Genomic DNA, 15,158 nt, shown 5'->3' on the forward strand with positions numbered 1-15,158 from the left:
ATCCCTAGGTATGCATTTATGACTGATAGAACACCTGTGACACTCAAAGTTTCCCACATCACGGTTCATTCTTGCCACTTCCTTTGTGTATTGGAATGATTCAATTTGCAGTTGTACTTCACAGATGACATTGGATGTCACCAAATACTGTACTATCTGGAAAAATAAGGAGAGGGTTAAAGTAACTTGTCTAAAATTTGGTAGAACTGTCATTGCTGAACATATCAACGGATGCTTATAACTCTTCTGCCTTCAACTGGTATCATAATTCACAGCTTTAAGCAACTTAGACTATCCTATCCCCAACCTGATGTTCTCCAGATATGTTGAAATTTTAATTCCCAAATAAATGCAATTTTACTCCATTGACTACTCTGTTGATTCACTTTAATGAGAAAGAAGTAAGTAGGATTCCAAGGCCCACAATACATTCTTCAGCTTACTTCTCAGCCCATCTTCTATCACCCAGCTCCCATCCACCCATAGGTCACATAGGCAGATGCTTCCAATTTCAGCTTCAAAATTCTGCTTTTATAATTGACCAGAGAACTGAAGAGCAATTGCCTTCCCAATACATTTCTTTCTAGGCAATTTCTCCCAACCTGTTTTAGCAGGGAAAGGTAAGGGGAAATAGAGAAGGACAGTATAAAATCTAAGGCATGACTGAAATTAATGAAGAACCAGTGAGTCCCAGGCTAGAGAGAACTGTTATGTCAACATATATCAGAAGTTATTTCCCAGGGCCATCAGGAGAAAAACCAATTATTTGTTAATCTGGAAAAATGGGAAAGGCCTACAACATAAATATATATGAGCTCTGACTTTCATGTAATGAAATGAGCAAGGGACAGTTGTGTAAAATGTTTAATTGGGTTCTTTGAATTTCTACTAATCTAGTCAAAAGCTGAATTAAGGGTTCAGTATCTGTAGATCTATGGTTTACTGATGAGCCCTAATCTGAAGATAGCTAATAGGTGGAATGTATCATTGGAGGTTAATCTATTCGCCCAAAAGCTGATTTCATAAATTTTGGAACAGTAATTGACTGTTCCATAACTGTACAATTAACTACCCAAGAAGCATGAACACACACACAAATGCCATCCGTAGGGAGCCTATAGTTGAGTTCTTTGCTCCACCCTTCTATAGAACAGTTTGCCCATTCAAATCCAGATCTTTCATTTCTTCGTGATGTTCTGAAGAACAGTGAGGGCATGGGTCCTCAGGAAAGCATTTTGGAACAACAAGGATCAATCTCCTTTGTTGGAGAGCAATCATCCTTGTCAGGAGGAGGGCTCAAACAGGAAATTAGTCTAGAATTATTATGTAAACACAAGCGAGTTAAGTCTGAATGTCTTTGAGCCTTAGGTTTCTGTGAAACAGGCATAAAACAATAAAGTAGCAATTTAAACTTTACATTCATGACAACCCTAACACCAGGCAGGATGTGCCAATTGAGCAACATATAAAGAGCATTGTAAGTAAATAAATCCCTTATAGATTTAGTTTCTCTTCCCAGCACTTCCACTATCTCATTCGGCATTTCCCCACCAAAAAGCTATTTTCCAATATATTTAAAACTCAGCAAATGTAAAAGGCGAAAAATGGATGTTTAAGTGAATATAAACAACTGTTTACTAGATCTTCATTGTGGAATTCCAGAATTTGGTGGGCCACAATTGGTAGCAAAATGTTTAATTAAATTGACCTATGGTCAGTTTTAATGGGATTCTTTCATTTCATTTTCATTTCATTTATTGAATTTCTATGCCGACCAATCCCGAGGGACTCCGGGCGGCTTACAGAAATGAAAAAATTTAAAAAGAATTTTTAAAAACAATGGGACACAACAAAGTTAAAAAAAAGGAACACAAGAAACACCCAATCGAAAGGGGGCTGGACCTCAATCAATGGGTCAATAGCCCCAGGCCTGCCAGAAAAGCCAGGTTTTAATGGCTTTGCGAAAGGCCATGAGAGTGGGCAGGGCCCGGATCTCTGGGGGCAGCTCATTCCATAGGGCCGGAGCGGCAACAGAGAAGGCCCAACTCCTAGGCGTCGCCAGCCGGCATTGTCCCGCTGAAGGCACCCGGAGAAGGTCCATCCTGTGCGATCTTATTGGTCTAAGGGAGGTATGTGGCAGAAGACGGTCTCGCCATGTAGGGCTTTAAAGGTGATAACCAACACCTTGAATCGTGCTCGGAGACCAATGGGCAGCCAGTGCAGCTCGTGGAGGATAGGTGTGATATGGGTGTACCTTGGCACACCCAGTATCATTCACGCGGCTGCATTCTGGACTAATTGCAGTCTCCAAACACTTTTCAGGGGCAGCCCCAAGTAGAGCGCATTACAGTAATCCAGTCTTGAGATGACGAGGGCATGAGTGACTGTCTGAAGTGCCTCCCGGTCCAAATAGGGATGCAACTGGTGCACCAGGCGAACCTGGGCAAAGGTCCCCCTGGTCACAGCCGACAGGTGGTGTTCCAAAGTCTGCTGCGGGTCCAGGAGGACCCCCAAGTTGCGAACCCTCTCTGAGGGGGGCAATTTTTCTCCCCCCATGGTTAAGGACGGACTGGATGGACTGTCCTTAGGGGGCAACATCCACAGCTATTCGGTCTTGTCAGGATTGAGTGTGAGTTTGTTCACTCCCATCCAGACCCTAACAGCTTCCAGGCACTGGCACATCACTTCCACTGCTTCACTGAGTTGGCACGGGGCGGACAGATATAACTGAGTATCGTCCGCATACTGGTGGTATTTAATCCCGTGCCGGCGGATGATCTCGCCCAGTGGCTTCATGTAGATGTTAAATAGGAGGGGGGACAGGACCGACCCCTGCAGCACCCCATAATTGAGGGGCCTAGGAGTCAACCTCTGTCCTCCGACCAACACCGACTGCGACCTGTCGGAGAGGTAAGAGGAGAACCACCATAAAATGGTGCCTCCCACTCCCCCTCTTCCAGCCGTCGCAGAAGGATACCATGGTCGATGGTATCAAAGGCCGCTGAGAGGTCAAGGAGTACAAGGATAGAGGAATGCCCTATGTCCCTGGTCCGTCAGAGATCATTGGTCAGTGCGACCAAAGCGGTTTCGGTGCAGTAACCAGGCCTGAAACCAGACTGAAAAGGGTCTAGATAATCTGCTTCATCCAAGGTCCGTCAGAGTTGGAGGGCCACCACCTTCTCAACAACCTTCCCTAAGAAAGGGGGGTTGGAGACTGGACGATAGTTTTTAAAAATAGCTGGGTCCAGAGAAGGCTTCTTGAGGAGGGGTCTCACCACCGCCTCCTTAAGAGGCTGTGGAAAGGATCCCTCCAACAAGGAGACGTCTGTGATTCTCTGGAGCCAGCCTCGTGTTACCTCCCTGCTGGTCAAAACCAGCCAGGAGGGGCACAGATCCAGTAAACAGGTGGAGGCACTCATCGCTCCCATGGCCTTGTCCACTTCATCAGGGGTGACAAGCTGGAACTCATTCCAGAAAGTCTGACCAAGACCCTCCCTCGGCATCTCTGCTGGTTCTGTCCAAATGGAGTCCAGGTCTGTCCGAATCTGAGCGATTTTGTCCGACAGAAACTGAGCAAACTCCTCAGCTCGACCCTGCAAGGCATCCCCCATTTCCCCCCCATTCAGGAGGGAATGGGTTATCCTAAACGGCGGCTGGGCAAGATTCTGTGAACGCAATGAGAGGGGAAAAATGCGCACATTTTGCCGCCCATATCGCCACTAGATAAGTCCTAATAAAGGCTCTTAGCAGTGTTTGGTCAGATTTGGAGTTACTAGTCCTCCAGCGTCGCTCTAGGCGTCTCTTTTGGCGCTTCATCTCCCGGAGTTCCTCAGTAAACCAAGGAGCCCTCCTGGATCCACTGCCGTGGAGAGGCCGCAAAGGCGCAATCCGATCCAGGGCCCCAGTCGCTGCCATATTCCAAGCAGCGACCAGGAACTCTGCCGGATTGTGGGCAAGAGAGTCAGGTATCTCCCCAAGCTCCTTCTGAAATCCCAATGGGTCCATCAGGTGTCTGGGGTGGAACCACTTAATCTGTTCCACCTCCCTGCAGTGGGGGAGTAGCTTCTAAAAATCAAGCCTCAACAGGAAGTGATCTGACCATGACAAGGGCAAGATGTCTATTTCCCTTAACTCAAGATCACATCTCCACTGCCCCGAGAGAAACACTAGGTCGAGCATGTGTCCCTCTCTGTGAGTAGGACCCTGAATTACTTGGGTCAGGTCCATGGCTGTCATGGAAGCCATGAACTCCTGGGCCCCATCAGAGCATTCGCCTAAGGACGGCAGATTAAAGTCCCCCAGTACTAACAGTCTGGGGAACTCAATCGCCAACCCGGCTACTGACTCCAGGAGCACAGACAGGGCTGTTGTGATGCAGCTAGGAGGTAGGTATGCCAACAACAAGCCCACTTGAATCCCTAGGTCCAACTTCAGAAGAAGGGACTCACACCCAACAATCTCCGGAGCAGGGCTCCTGCAAGGCGCTAAAGATTCCCGGATAATAATCACCACTCCCTCACCCCTTCACTGGTGTCGTGGTTGATGGAGCACCTGAAACCCTTCTGGTCACATTTCAGAGAGGGGGACTCCTCCCTCATGGCCCAGCCAGGTCTCAGTAATACCTGCCAGGTCTGCCCCCTCGTCAAGTATTAAGTCCCGGACGAGGGGAGCTTTCTGGATCACAGACCTGGCATTTAGCAACAGCAACCTGAGACCAGGGCCCTGGCTTCTCCTGCCACCTGGTCCTTGAGTTGAGCTTACAGGACCGGAACGAGGGATCGCTGTGACGTAGCGAGCCCTCCTTCCCCGGTAATGGCTAGCCCTGTAGCCCCCGTCGTACCTGCCCCTCTTCAACATGACCGGAATGCTCTGGCCCGCCCCCATCCCAGAAGGCCCTTCCCCCCTCCCACAGCCCACGCTCCGCCCAGCAGGACACATCTATCACACATTCTAGGATGAGGGGTAGTCCTGGGCCCCCCTACCACTTCTGCTTGAGCACTCAGTGGGGGAGGCACCAGGCCACGCCCTCAATCCTCTTAGATGCACTCTCAATCACTCTCTCATGCATACCTCACTGAAATCCATTAAAACATATAAAAATACAATAGTATAATAAAAATAGTTAAAATTAGGTGGATTCATTCATCCAGCAATCACCCCATACACTCTCCATACACAAAAATTGCGCAGATCTTAACAAAAAGTACCACTCAAGTGGAATAGTGCAGAGATCGCGGTCGGAAACCAATGATAATAAAAAGGAGGGAGAGTTCCACAGTCCTTCTCCCTCTTGTAGGTCCGGAGATGCAAGGAAGGGGGGGGGCAAAGGCCCAGACTCCGAAATGGCTGGAGTGGTTGTAGGGGGGGTAGACGCCCGTTGAAATCGATGATAAGTTCGCAGTCTCGTTCCCCTCCCCCCATCTTACGATGATGACCCAGCCAACCTGGCCCGGGATGCGGTCGCAAAAGATCTTCTTGAGGAGCAGCAGCTTCTTGAGGAGCAGCAGATGGCGGATAGTAAATAAAAAGAGGGGGAGGAGGGGAGGGGGGAGGCCTAGAAGGGCTGTTGCAACAGCAAAAGCCAGCCGCCCAGTCCTGGCAAACATGATTAGTCCACTCACCGCTCCTCCTCGGGGCGCCACTCCAGAACACCAGATACAAAGGTCTAACAATCTGAGTCTGGAGGTCCAATAGGCCCAGATCAATAATCTCACTTCCTTCTGACCATGCCGCCCAAGCGCTGTCGCCACCGCCACCACCACTCGCAAAACGCCGCCGTCCGGGAGCCGCCCAAGAGCGACACTCTCCAGCAAGCCAGCACACCTAGAAGGTCTAGGAAGCCCAGCACAAATGGAGGCTTCAATCCAGCATTCACTCCGGCATTCCCTCCAACAACGTGGTCGGGAGCCACTCGCCGTCCCAGCGCCGCCGCCGCTGTTCTCAAAACGCCCCCGCCATTATCACAAGCCAGCATGGGGGTGAAGAAAATTATAGGAGCGTTCAAAGCGCCGTCCAGGGGCTGCGAAAGTGACCCCCTCCCGCCAAACGCTCCCCCAGCCTGCCCGATAGATAGCCTCTCACAGGGGACTCCTCCCTACCAAAGCCTGGGAGCTCCGTCCCTCGAAATTTCCGTTTTCACTCCTCGCAAGAGCCAGAGCGTTCAGCTCGAGCAGCCATCTTCCGTTCCTGCACATTCTTTGTACTCTTAATTTCATTATTTCCTTTTAGTGATCCTCAAAACTCTCAACATGGACACAACTGTATGATTCAGAGGTTCTGTTTTTTGTTTCAGTTGGCTGCATTTTGCAATTATTCCACTGAAGCATTAATGGTTTGGTAAAAAAGGAAAAAGAAGACCAAAACTACAAATAGCAGTAGTTACCAAAGATGAATATAACAGAACAGAACATTCACCACTTTCATTATTACTACTTTTTGTTAGAAGATAAACTTTCTCAAAATCCCATAATAAATACTATGCACAGGGTCTTGGAGCATGGAAAAATCTTAACAGTATATTTGTCATTTTCCTTGGCTAAATAATTTAAATCACATCTCTATATATATTAAGTAGCAATATGCTAATTACAACTTCCTTCAGATAACTACCTTAATAAATCCAAATCTCAAAATAATCTTCATGGAAAACAGCTTGTGGATTAGCCTAGAAATATATAAGCCATTCTGTTATTTACTTTGGAATTAGATGAAGCTTCGGTTATATAACTTCTCTCTGTGCCATTATGATGCAGCAATTTCTCAAATCAGACACCATTTCAGCTGCAGCTACAAAATTTGCCCAGCTACAAAAGCTTTAAATAATGTCTCTATTAATGATTAAAGGGGAACAGTGTATGTGTGAAGTTCTTGATAGTAACCCAGAACTGATCAGCATACATATCTATAGAAATGAGACAAAAAAATTCTGCTGAAGGCAATCATAATAAAAACAATTTATATTCAGTTTTTACAATCAGTTGCCAATCATCATTCTGGGCAGATTACATTTGACATATTTAATAGCTGCTGATCTAATCAGTTCATTCTAGTTTCTAGCACCTACTAGTAAAATCCCTAGGTAGTGTACAGCATATTATTTCTGAAGAGTCCAGTCTGAATCTTAGAAATTTGATCATTTTCAATTATGCAAGGATTTGTTTTTGTTTTTTGTTTGTAGTAGGTGTGGTTGTGATCATTTTGGGTCTGGTGGCTTTGGCTACAGATAATTTAGCTCAACTATATCCTTAATTTGAAAGTCACCCCAAATGCTGTCACTTTTTAGCCCTTTTTTCAAATACTTTAATATCATACCATTTGAGATCACACTTTTCTATTATATTGACTTAAAGAAATTATTCAGTGTGCATTTGTGACCTCGGATTGCTTTACGAGAGACTAAATTTCAATGTGATTCAAATTCAAGGATGGTTCAAAAATGTTCAGGTCCAAATTTACATCTTGAAAAAGATTTCAATTCTCTCATGACTCAGACTTTCCTGCTGCTGACAATTATTATCTTAAAAATTAAACCTAGAGAATTTAATGCAGGTAGTCCTTGACATACAACCACAATAGAGCTCAGAATTTAAGTTGCTAAGCAACCTAAACTAAGCAAGAAAGTTAAGTAAATTTTGCCCCTTTTTATGACCTTCCTTGCCACAGTTGTTAAGTGAATTACTGAAGTCGTCAAGTTAATCATACGGTTGTTAGCCAAATCTGGCTTCCCCATTGATTTTGCTTGTCGGAAGGTCACAAAAGGTGATCATATGACCCCGGGACACTGCAACTGTCATAAATACATGCCTGTTGTTAAGTGTCCAAATTCTCATCACATGACCACGGGGATGTTGCAATGGTCATGTTGAAAAAGTGTGAAAATGGTCATAAATCACTTTTTTCAGTCCCATCGTCACTTTGAAAGATCACTAAATGAATGGTTATAAGTTGGAGACTAACTGTATTATACTGATTCCCATCAGTTCCATCCATGTTTCAGAATCAATGAGAATCATAGCTGTAGTTCTTTGGAAGTCTCAGTGCTACTTAAGTATTTCTGAGTCAATTGTAACTGCTGTTTAGTTAACAGGCTAACTCTGCTTCCAAGGTTTTGGGTACCTATAACCATGTAATCTCCCTCTTGAAATTCCTGACTTTTGCTTTCATGGCAACATAAACTGATGTTTTTGTTTAATACATATTTTTGTTCATGTTATGTAAGAGGGGACCAATGGAAGTGGTCAGAAATCTAAGAAGATGGGATGCACCATTTGGCATTATATTTACATTTGATAAGCAAAGATATCGCCTCAACTCTGTATGGAAAGCCCGAGATTTTTATTATAATATATTGAAGGCCAGATACCCTGCACCATCTGGACCTGGAGAAAGACCACAAGAAGGACAGGATAGACAGCAAACTACACAACCACCAGACAAGATGGAGCATCTCTCTCTTCTAGAAGTGCAAGGTGTTATGGAACAAAGACCTAGCCGCATGACTACTAGACAAATGGAGAAACAAGCTAAAAAGCAACAGCATCAACAATCACCGGCCATCGATCAAGGAACTACAATAACAAGTCTGGAAGCAGTGGGAGGAGCTAGACCTAAGGTTAAACAGGCCATGCAGGAAGCTCTAAAAATGCTTCAACCAACCAAAGATGACAACTAAGATTTTAACATGGAATGTCAACGGACTGAATTCTCCACAGAAGAGGAAGAAAATATTTCATTATCTCAAACAGTTTAAGAATGATGTAATTTGTTTGCAAGAAACTCATATCAAGTCAACTGATCAAAAATATTTGATCAACTCAAAACTTGGTCAACATTTTGCAGCTTCCGCTATGGAAAAGAAGAATGGTATAGTTGTATACTTAAGAAAAGATATGAAAGCTGAATCAATAGAAGCAGATCCCTTCGGAAGATATATTGCTTTAGACTTAATCCTAGAACGGAAAAAGACATTACTTTTGGGAATTTATGCTCCCAATCAACAGCAAGATAGATTCTATAGAAATCTTCATGCTAAATTAGTACAGTGGGACTATAGTTCCTGTATACTATTGGGTGACTGGAATGGAGTGATAGACACTAAGAGAGATAAGAAGACTTCCCGCCTAAATACTAAGATGCGAGCAAAGTTACCCAAACCTTTCTGTGACATCATGGATGACTTTGAATTGAGAGATATTTGGCGAGAAAGAAATGCAGAGGAATATGACTTCACTTTCTTCTCGGACAGGCATCAATCCCTTTCAAGGATTGATTTTATACTAACCACTAATTATTTGCTTTCTAGGGTCAAGAAGACAAAGATTGCAGCTAGGGTCCTTTCGGACCATAACCCAGTTTGGATGGAGTTGGGAAGGGTAGTGTAGGCAAGAAGGTCTTGGAGATTGAATGAAAACTTATTTAGATATGAAAAGTATATTAATGATTGTAAAAAATTACTATCTGAATATTTTGTTTTGAATATGAATAAGGGTACATCTATGGAATTCGTATGGGATGCAAGCAAAGTGTATATGAGAGGAGTGCTGATGAATATAAATAAAACACATAGAAATATACAAGGGTTAAAACGAACAGAACTGGAAGAGGAAATTATGAGAAAAGAGTTGGAGTTAACAATGAATCCAGACGATACAAAGGTTAAGGAAGCTATTAACATATTAAAATCTCAATTTGACATGTTGATCTCTGACCAGGTAGCCACTAATTTATTATATGCAAAACACAATACTTTTTGTAATGCAAACAAACCTGGCAGATGGTTAGCTTGTCAGATTAGGAAAAAAAGGAAAACTCGAAATATATCTAAACTGATTTACAGAGGGAAGGAGGTGTTTCAACAGGAAGAGATTCAAAAGGCCTTTCGGGAATTTTTTACAGAACTGTATAAAGGGAATAAAATTAATGGTTTAGATATAGACAAATATTTAGATAAAGAGAAAATACCTTCAGTTAGAGAAGAGCACAGGCAAAAATTGAATCAACCAATAACCTCGGGGAAAATCTTGCAGGTAATTAAGCAATTAAAGTCAGGGAAAGCACCAGGTACAGATGGCTTGACAGTGGTTTACTATAAAAACTTACAGTTAGAAATGGTAGAACCTCTTAGAGAATTATTTAATATGATTCAAATGGAAGGTAAAATGCCTCCATCTTGGAAGACAGCGTTTATATCTTTGATACCCAAAGAAGATCAAGATACTACTCAACCCAAAAATTATAGACCTATTTCATTACTGAATGTAGATTATAAAATTTTTACTAAAATATTAGCAAATAGGTTAATGTTGGTTATTCAACAATTGATACACACGGACCAAACAGGTTTTATACAGGGGAGACAGATGAAAAGTAATGTCAGATTAATTATTAATGCATTAGAATATTTGGGAAAGAACAACCAGATCCCTGCTGCATTTATATTTTTGGATGCTGAGAAGGCCTTTGATCGAGTTAACTGGCAATTTCTGCTGAAGATATTGCAAAAAATGCAGATAGGAGATAATTTTTTACAGTCAATTAAAGCAATATACCAACAGCAAACAGCACAAATCATAGTCAATGGAAGTTTAATAGACTCTTTTCAAATTGGAAAAGGTACAAGACAGGGCTGTCCTTTGTCCCCATTATTGTTTATTATAACTTTGGAAGTATTGTTGAATAAAATACGGGGCTTGGATGGTTTAAAAGGGATCAAGATTAGGCAGCAAGAATATAGAGTCCGCGCCTTTGCGGATGATTTGGTCATAATATTGGAACAACCGCAGGAATCCAGTATGGTTTTAATGAATACGATTAATCAATATGGTCAAGTGTCTGGCTTTAAAATAAACTTAGGAAAAACCAAAATATTAGCTATAAATATGAATATTAAACAAAAGGAAGAATTAGGAGTGATGCTAGGATGTGAGGTAGTTAAAAAAGTCAAATATCTTGGAGTTAACATTTTAACTTCAAATGGGAAATTATATAAGCATAATTATGAACCACTTTGGCATAGTATACAGACGGAGATGAAAAAATGGGAGAAATTGCACTTATCTTTGCTGGGTAGGATAGCGGCAGTGAAAATGAACATTTTACCAAAATTTTTATTTCTTTTCCAAATGTTACCTATACTTTAAAAAGATGCGAATCTTTTAGAATGGCAGAAGGGTATCAACAAATTTGTATGGGCAGGAAAGAAGCCGAGGGTAAAGATGAAAATAATGCAAGATGTACATGAGAGAGGAGGATTGAAACTACCTAATTTAAAACTATATTATGATGCAGTGGCATTATCTGTAATTAGCAATTGGACTCATTTAACCAATGATAGAATATTGAATATTGAGGGACACGATCTGGTATATGGTTGGCATGCTTACCTGTTATTCAACAAAAAATTGGATAAGAATTTTAAAAGTCATATTTTAAGAAATGCTTTACTGCGGATCTGGAAAAAATACCAGTATAAATTAAATGACAAAATACCCATGTGGGCAATTCCTAGACACGCAATTGAAAATATGAATATAGCACAAAAACAGGACAGAATTACTTACAGACAGCTTCTTACCTCGGAAAGGGGGGTATTACAATTAAAATCTTTAGAGGTATTAAAAGAGGAGAAGGTAGTTCAAACATGGTTCCAGTATGGGCAATTACAGGCTAGGTGGAAAATAGATCAAAAAATTGGTTTTATCCAAGTTGAGGATAATTTGTTTAAACAAATAAGAGATCAAAGCTTAATGCATATAAAGAGGATATATAATGTATTAATACAGATGGATTCGGAAACAGAATTAGTTAAAGATTGTATGATAAAATGGGTTCAAAATATTGAAGAACCAATAATGTTGGATACATGGGAAAGAATCTGGGTAAGAAATGTGAAATTTACACAAGCTCAAAATCTGAGAGAAAAATTTTACAAGATGTTCTATAGATGGCATTTAGATCCTAAAAAGTTGGCTTCTATGTATCCGAATGTACAGCCTAAATGTTGGAGGTGTGGCTCTCTCGATGCTACATATTATCATATATGGTGGACCTGCCAAAAGATTAAGGCATTCTGGATAAAAATATGGTGGATCATGCAAAATATTTTTAAAAGAAGGATAAAGTTTACTCCTCAGTTATTTTTACTAGGTATATGTACTGACTTTACAGTGGTAGAGACTAACTTGATTCTGTACCTAATAACGGCAGCAAGACTGTTGGTGGCGCAACACTGGAAGAAGGAAGACTTGCCTACAATCCAAGAATGGACATTGAAAGTCACAAACTTAGCCGAGATGGCTAAAATATCGGCATATCTTAAAGATCACTCAAATGAGAGATATAAACGAGACTGGAAAAAATGGATTGACTATATACAAAATAAATACGGGACCAAGAAATTCCAGTTAGCCTATGCTTAAGATCAGAAATGATTTAAATTGTTTAAAGTTAGTTCAGCAAGAAGAAGCTAAGGTCAATGTAGAATGTCATTAATTTCTTCATTTCTTTTTTCTCAATAGATTTTAGACTGTGTTAGTTAAAAATCCATACCGTGTATGGGTTCTGGGAAGTCGGGGGGGGGAGGAGGGGGGTTGGAGGGGTGGAGGGAGGGAGGCGCATACAAAAAAATTGTACTTCAATGTTTTAATGATTGACGAATGATGAAATATTTATGTTTTTTAAAAGAAATAAAACCTTTGGAATAGAAATCTAAGAAGAGAAAGCTTTTTAAAAGATCTTTTTCCAAGGTCATAAAGATAGATTAGGCTGCAAGACAGAGATTTACTTGTATTCCACAAATACTTTGGTTGGACTTTGAAGTATCTTTGTGGCAGGTGTTAGACTTTCCATATTAAGACCTTTCCATTTATATGCATAAAGTCAAGATTCTTTTGAGAGTTTTTCATTTTTTTGTCCTGTCTTCCCGGGTCATGAATCGTTTGCTCTCACTGTACGCACTACCTTTTTCCCAGTGGTGTTTAACCACTGACATCAATGACCATTAATAGTATTTGTGATGACTGTCAACTTCCCACATTGCTTCTGGTTCCTACTAGGACAGGGAAGCCAAAGATTAAAATGAAGGCAATATGTTTCAAACTGTAACAAAGAAAGAGAGAGACATATAAACCAATAAGTTAATTGATCAGAGTCAGCTGAAGGTATATCACTACTTTTGACACAGGTTGATAAGAAAAACTGCAACAAAAAAAGACTGAGAATTCAGTAAACAGACCACAAATGTGTGTTCTGTAGACAAACTATCTTGGTCTGATTATCGGTTTGGAGGAGATGAGAAAGGCATTAGCTTAAAGTATTTATGGTGAGGAATTTATCTTCTGTTTAACCAGGCACTGAGATACTGTGATTTCAATGGATTAAGAATAGTGACTTTGCACTTTAATCCTAAGCCTTTGGACAGTTGCACAGTACTTGCACAGTACAGTCACATCTTATTTATTCGTGTGTAATGTCCACCCTATTATTGACTAATAGAGAAGATACATCTGACAAAGTTTATATTCATAGATAACCCTCAGAGTTCGATATATTTCAAATTCTCCAGCTCGTAGTCTATAATTAATTTTAAATCAAAGTAGTCCAAATCAGGGGTGTCCAACCCCAGCATGGCTAGCTGGGGAATTCTGGGAGTTGAAGTCCACAAGTCTTAAAGTTGCCAAGGATAGACACCCGTGCCTTAAATCTTAAAGGTCTTCTCAGTTACATATGAATACAAACCAAATGGAGCAGCCAAAACATAAGTCCAGGTCATATGTTAATTCTTCTTCAAATTCATTATGTCTCCAACATAAAGAAATAATCAGAAAAGCTTTCTTAAACATCAGCTGAGGTATTATTAGAAAATATTATTTTGATGAATTACTCTTCCCAACAAGCTAGCCAAGTGAACTAGGTGCGATGGATATATAATTGGCTTGAAAATCTTACTCAGATTGTTCATCATTTTTTTCTTCACCAAACTGAAATAAAGTGCCACAGTGTTCAGTCTTAGGTCCTGCATTCTTCAATATTTTTATTAATTACTTGGATGAAAAGAGAATATTTATCAAATGTATAGCTGACACAAAATTTTAGGAATAGCTGATATTAAAAAAGACAGAAATTTACTCAAAGCAACCTTGATATGTTAGAAAAATGGGGTGAAAGAATGAAATGTAGCAGAATCAAGCTCGGTCTACAAAAGTATACTTTTGAAAACATAGAACAAAATAGTTTTCCTTCATTCTGAATTGATCAGATCCCAGTCCAAGTACTACTATCTCCAGTTCTATTTATCAAACTTTAATTATGGATTCAGACAAACTTTAACAGGTACAACAAAAGGCAGGGAGAATGATCAGGGGATTAAATCTAAATGCTATGAAAATAGATGGAAAGTATTGGGAATGTATAGATACCACATACAACAAGATCTCTTATTTATCAGCCACAAAGGCAATTCATGGAATATACCAAGGCAGATTCTATTTGGACTCTGAGGCAAAGAAAGTCCCTGAAAAAAATAGTCATCCAGAGAGGTGGTGAGTTCTGTAAAACCTTATATTTTAGTTTTGACTTAGCAGAGGCTTTTGATTCACAAATAGCCAGTGCTAAAATTGTCTTTTAGAGAAGCAGAGAAGCCATGTCCCAAACATAAATTTGGAGAGAGAGCGTAGCCCCAGGTTCTGGCGAGCATTTCTGAACTTGTTAGATATTTGAATACCAAAAAGAAAAGAAAAAACAAAGATAAAAGCTAATATGTACAGTATGTGATTCTCTTCTTAAATATGTTGGAAAGGGGTTGCGGGGGGTGGGGTCTGTCAAGATGTTTGTGGGATGCACTGAATCCCAAATATGTATGTATTTTCATATTTTTGGAAAGTGAATGTTAAACTATTATTACTGAACACATTGCTGGAGATCCCACTGTTAAAATTTTAAAAAGAGAGCAAGAGCAAGCTTTATGGAGGCCAGTTGTTCCCATTCCAGGGCATACAAAGTCTTGATTTTTATTGAATTCATTGTTTGCCAGAAAGTCACATTGCATTAGGAGAAGCAAGCCTTTTTTTTTTTTAGTGGAACATCATGTGATTTCTATACACCTATACCTGTTGTGACTCAGCAGAAGAAGTCTCCTGTGAGTCTTTTCGGGATGCAAGATT

This window comes from Thamnophis elegans, chromosome 5 (assembly GCF_009769535.1).
Source record: "Thamnophis elegans isolate rThaEle1 chromosome 5, rThaEle1.pri, whole genome shotgun sequence".
Classification (NCBI taxonomy): domain Eukaryota; kingdom Metazoa; phylum Chordata; class Lepidosauria; order Squamata; family Colubridae; genus Thamnophis; species Thamnophis elegans.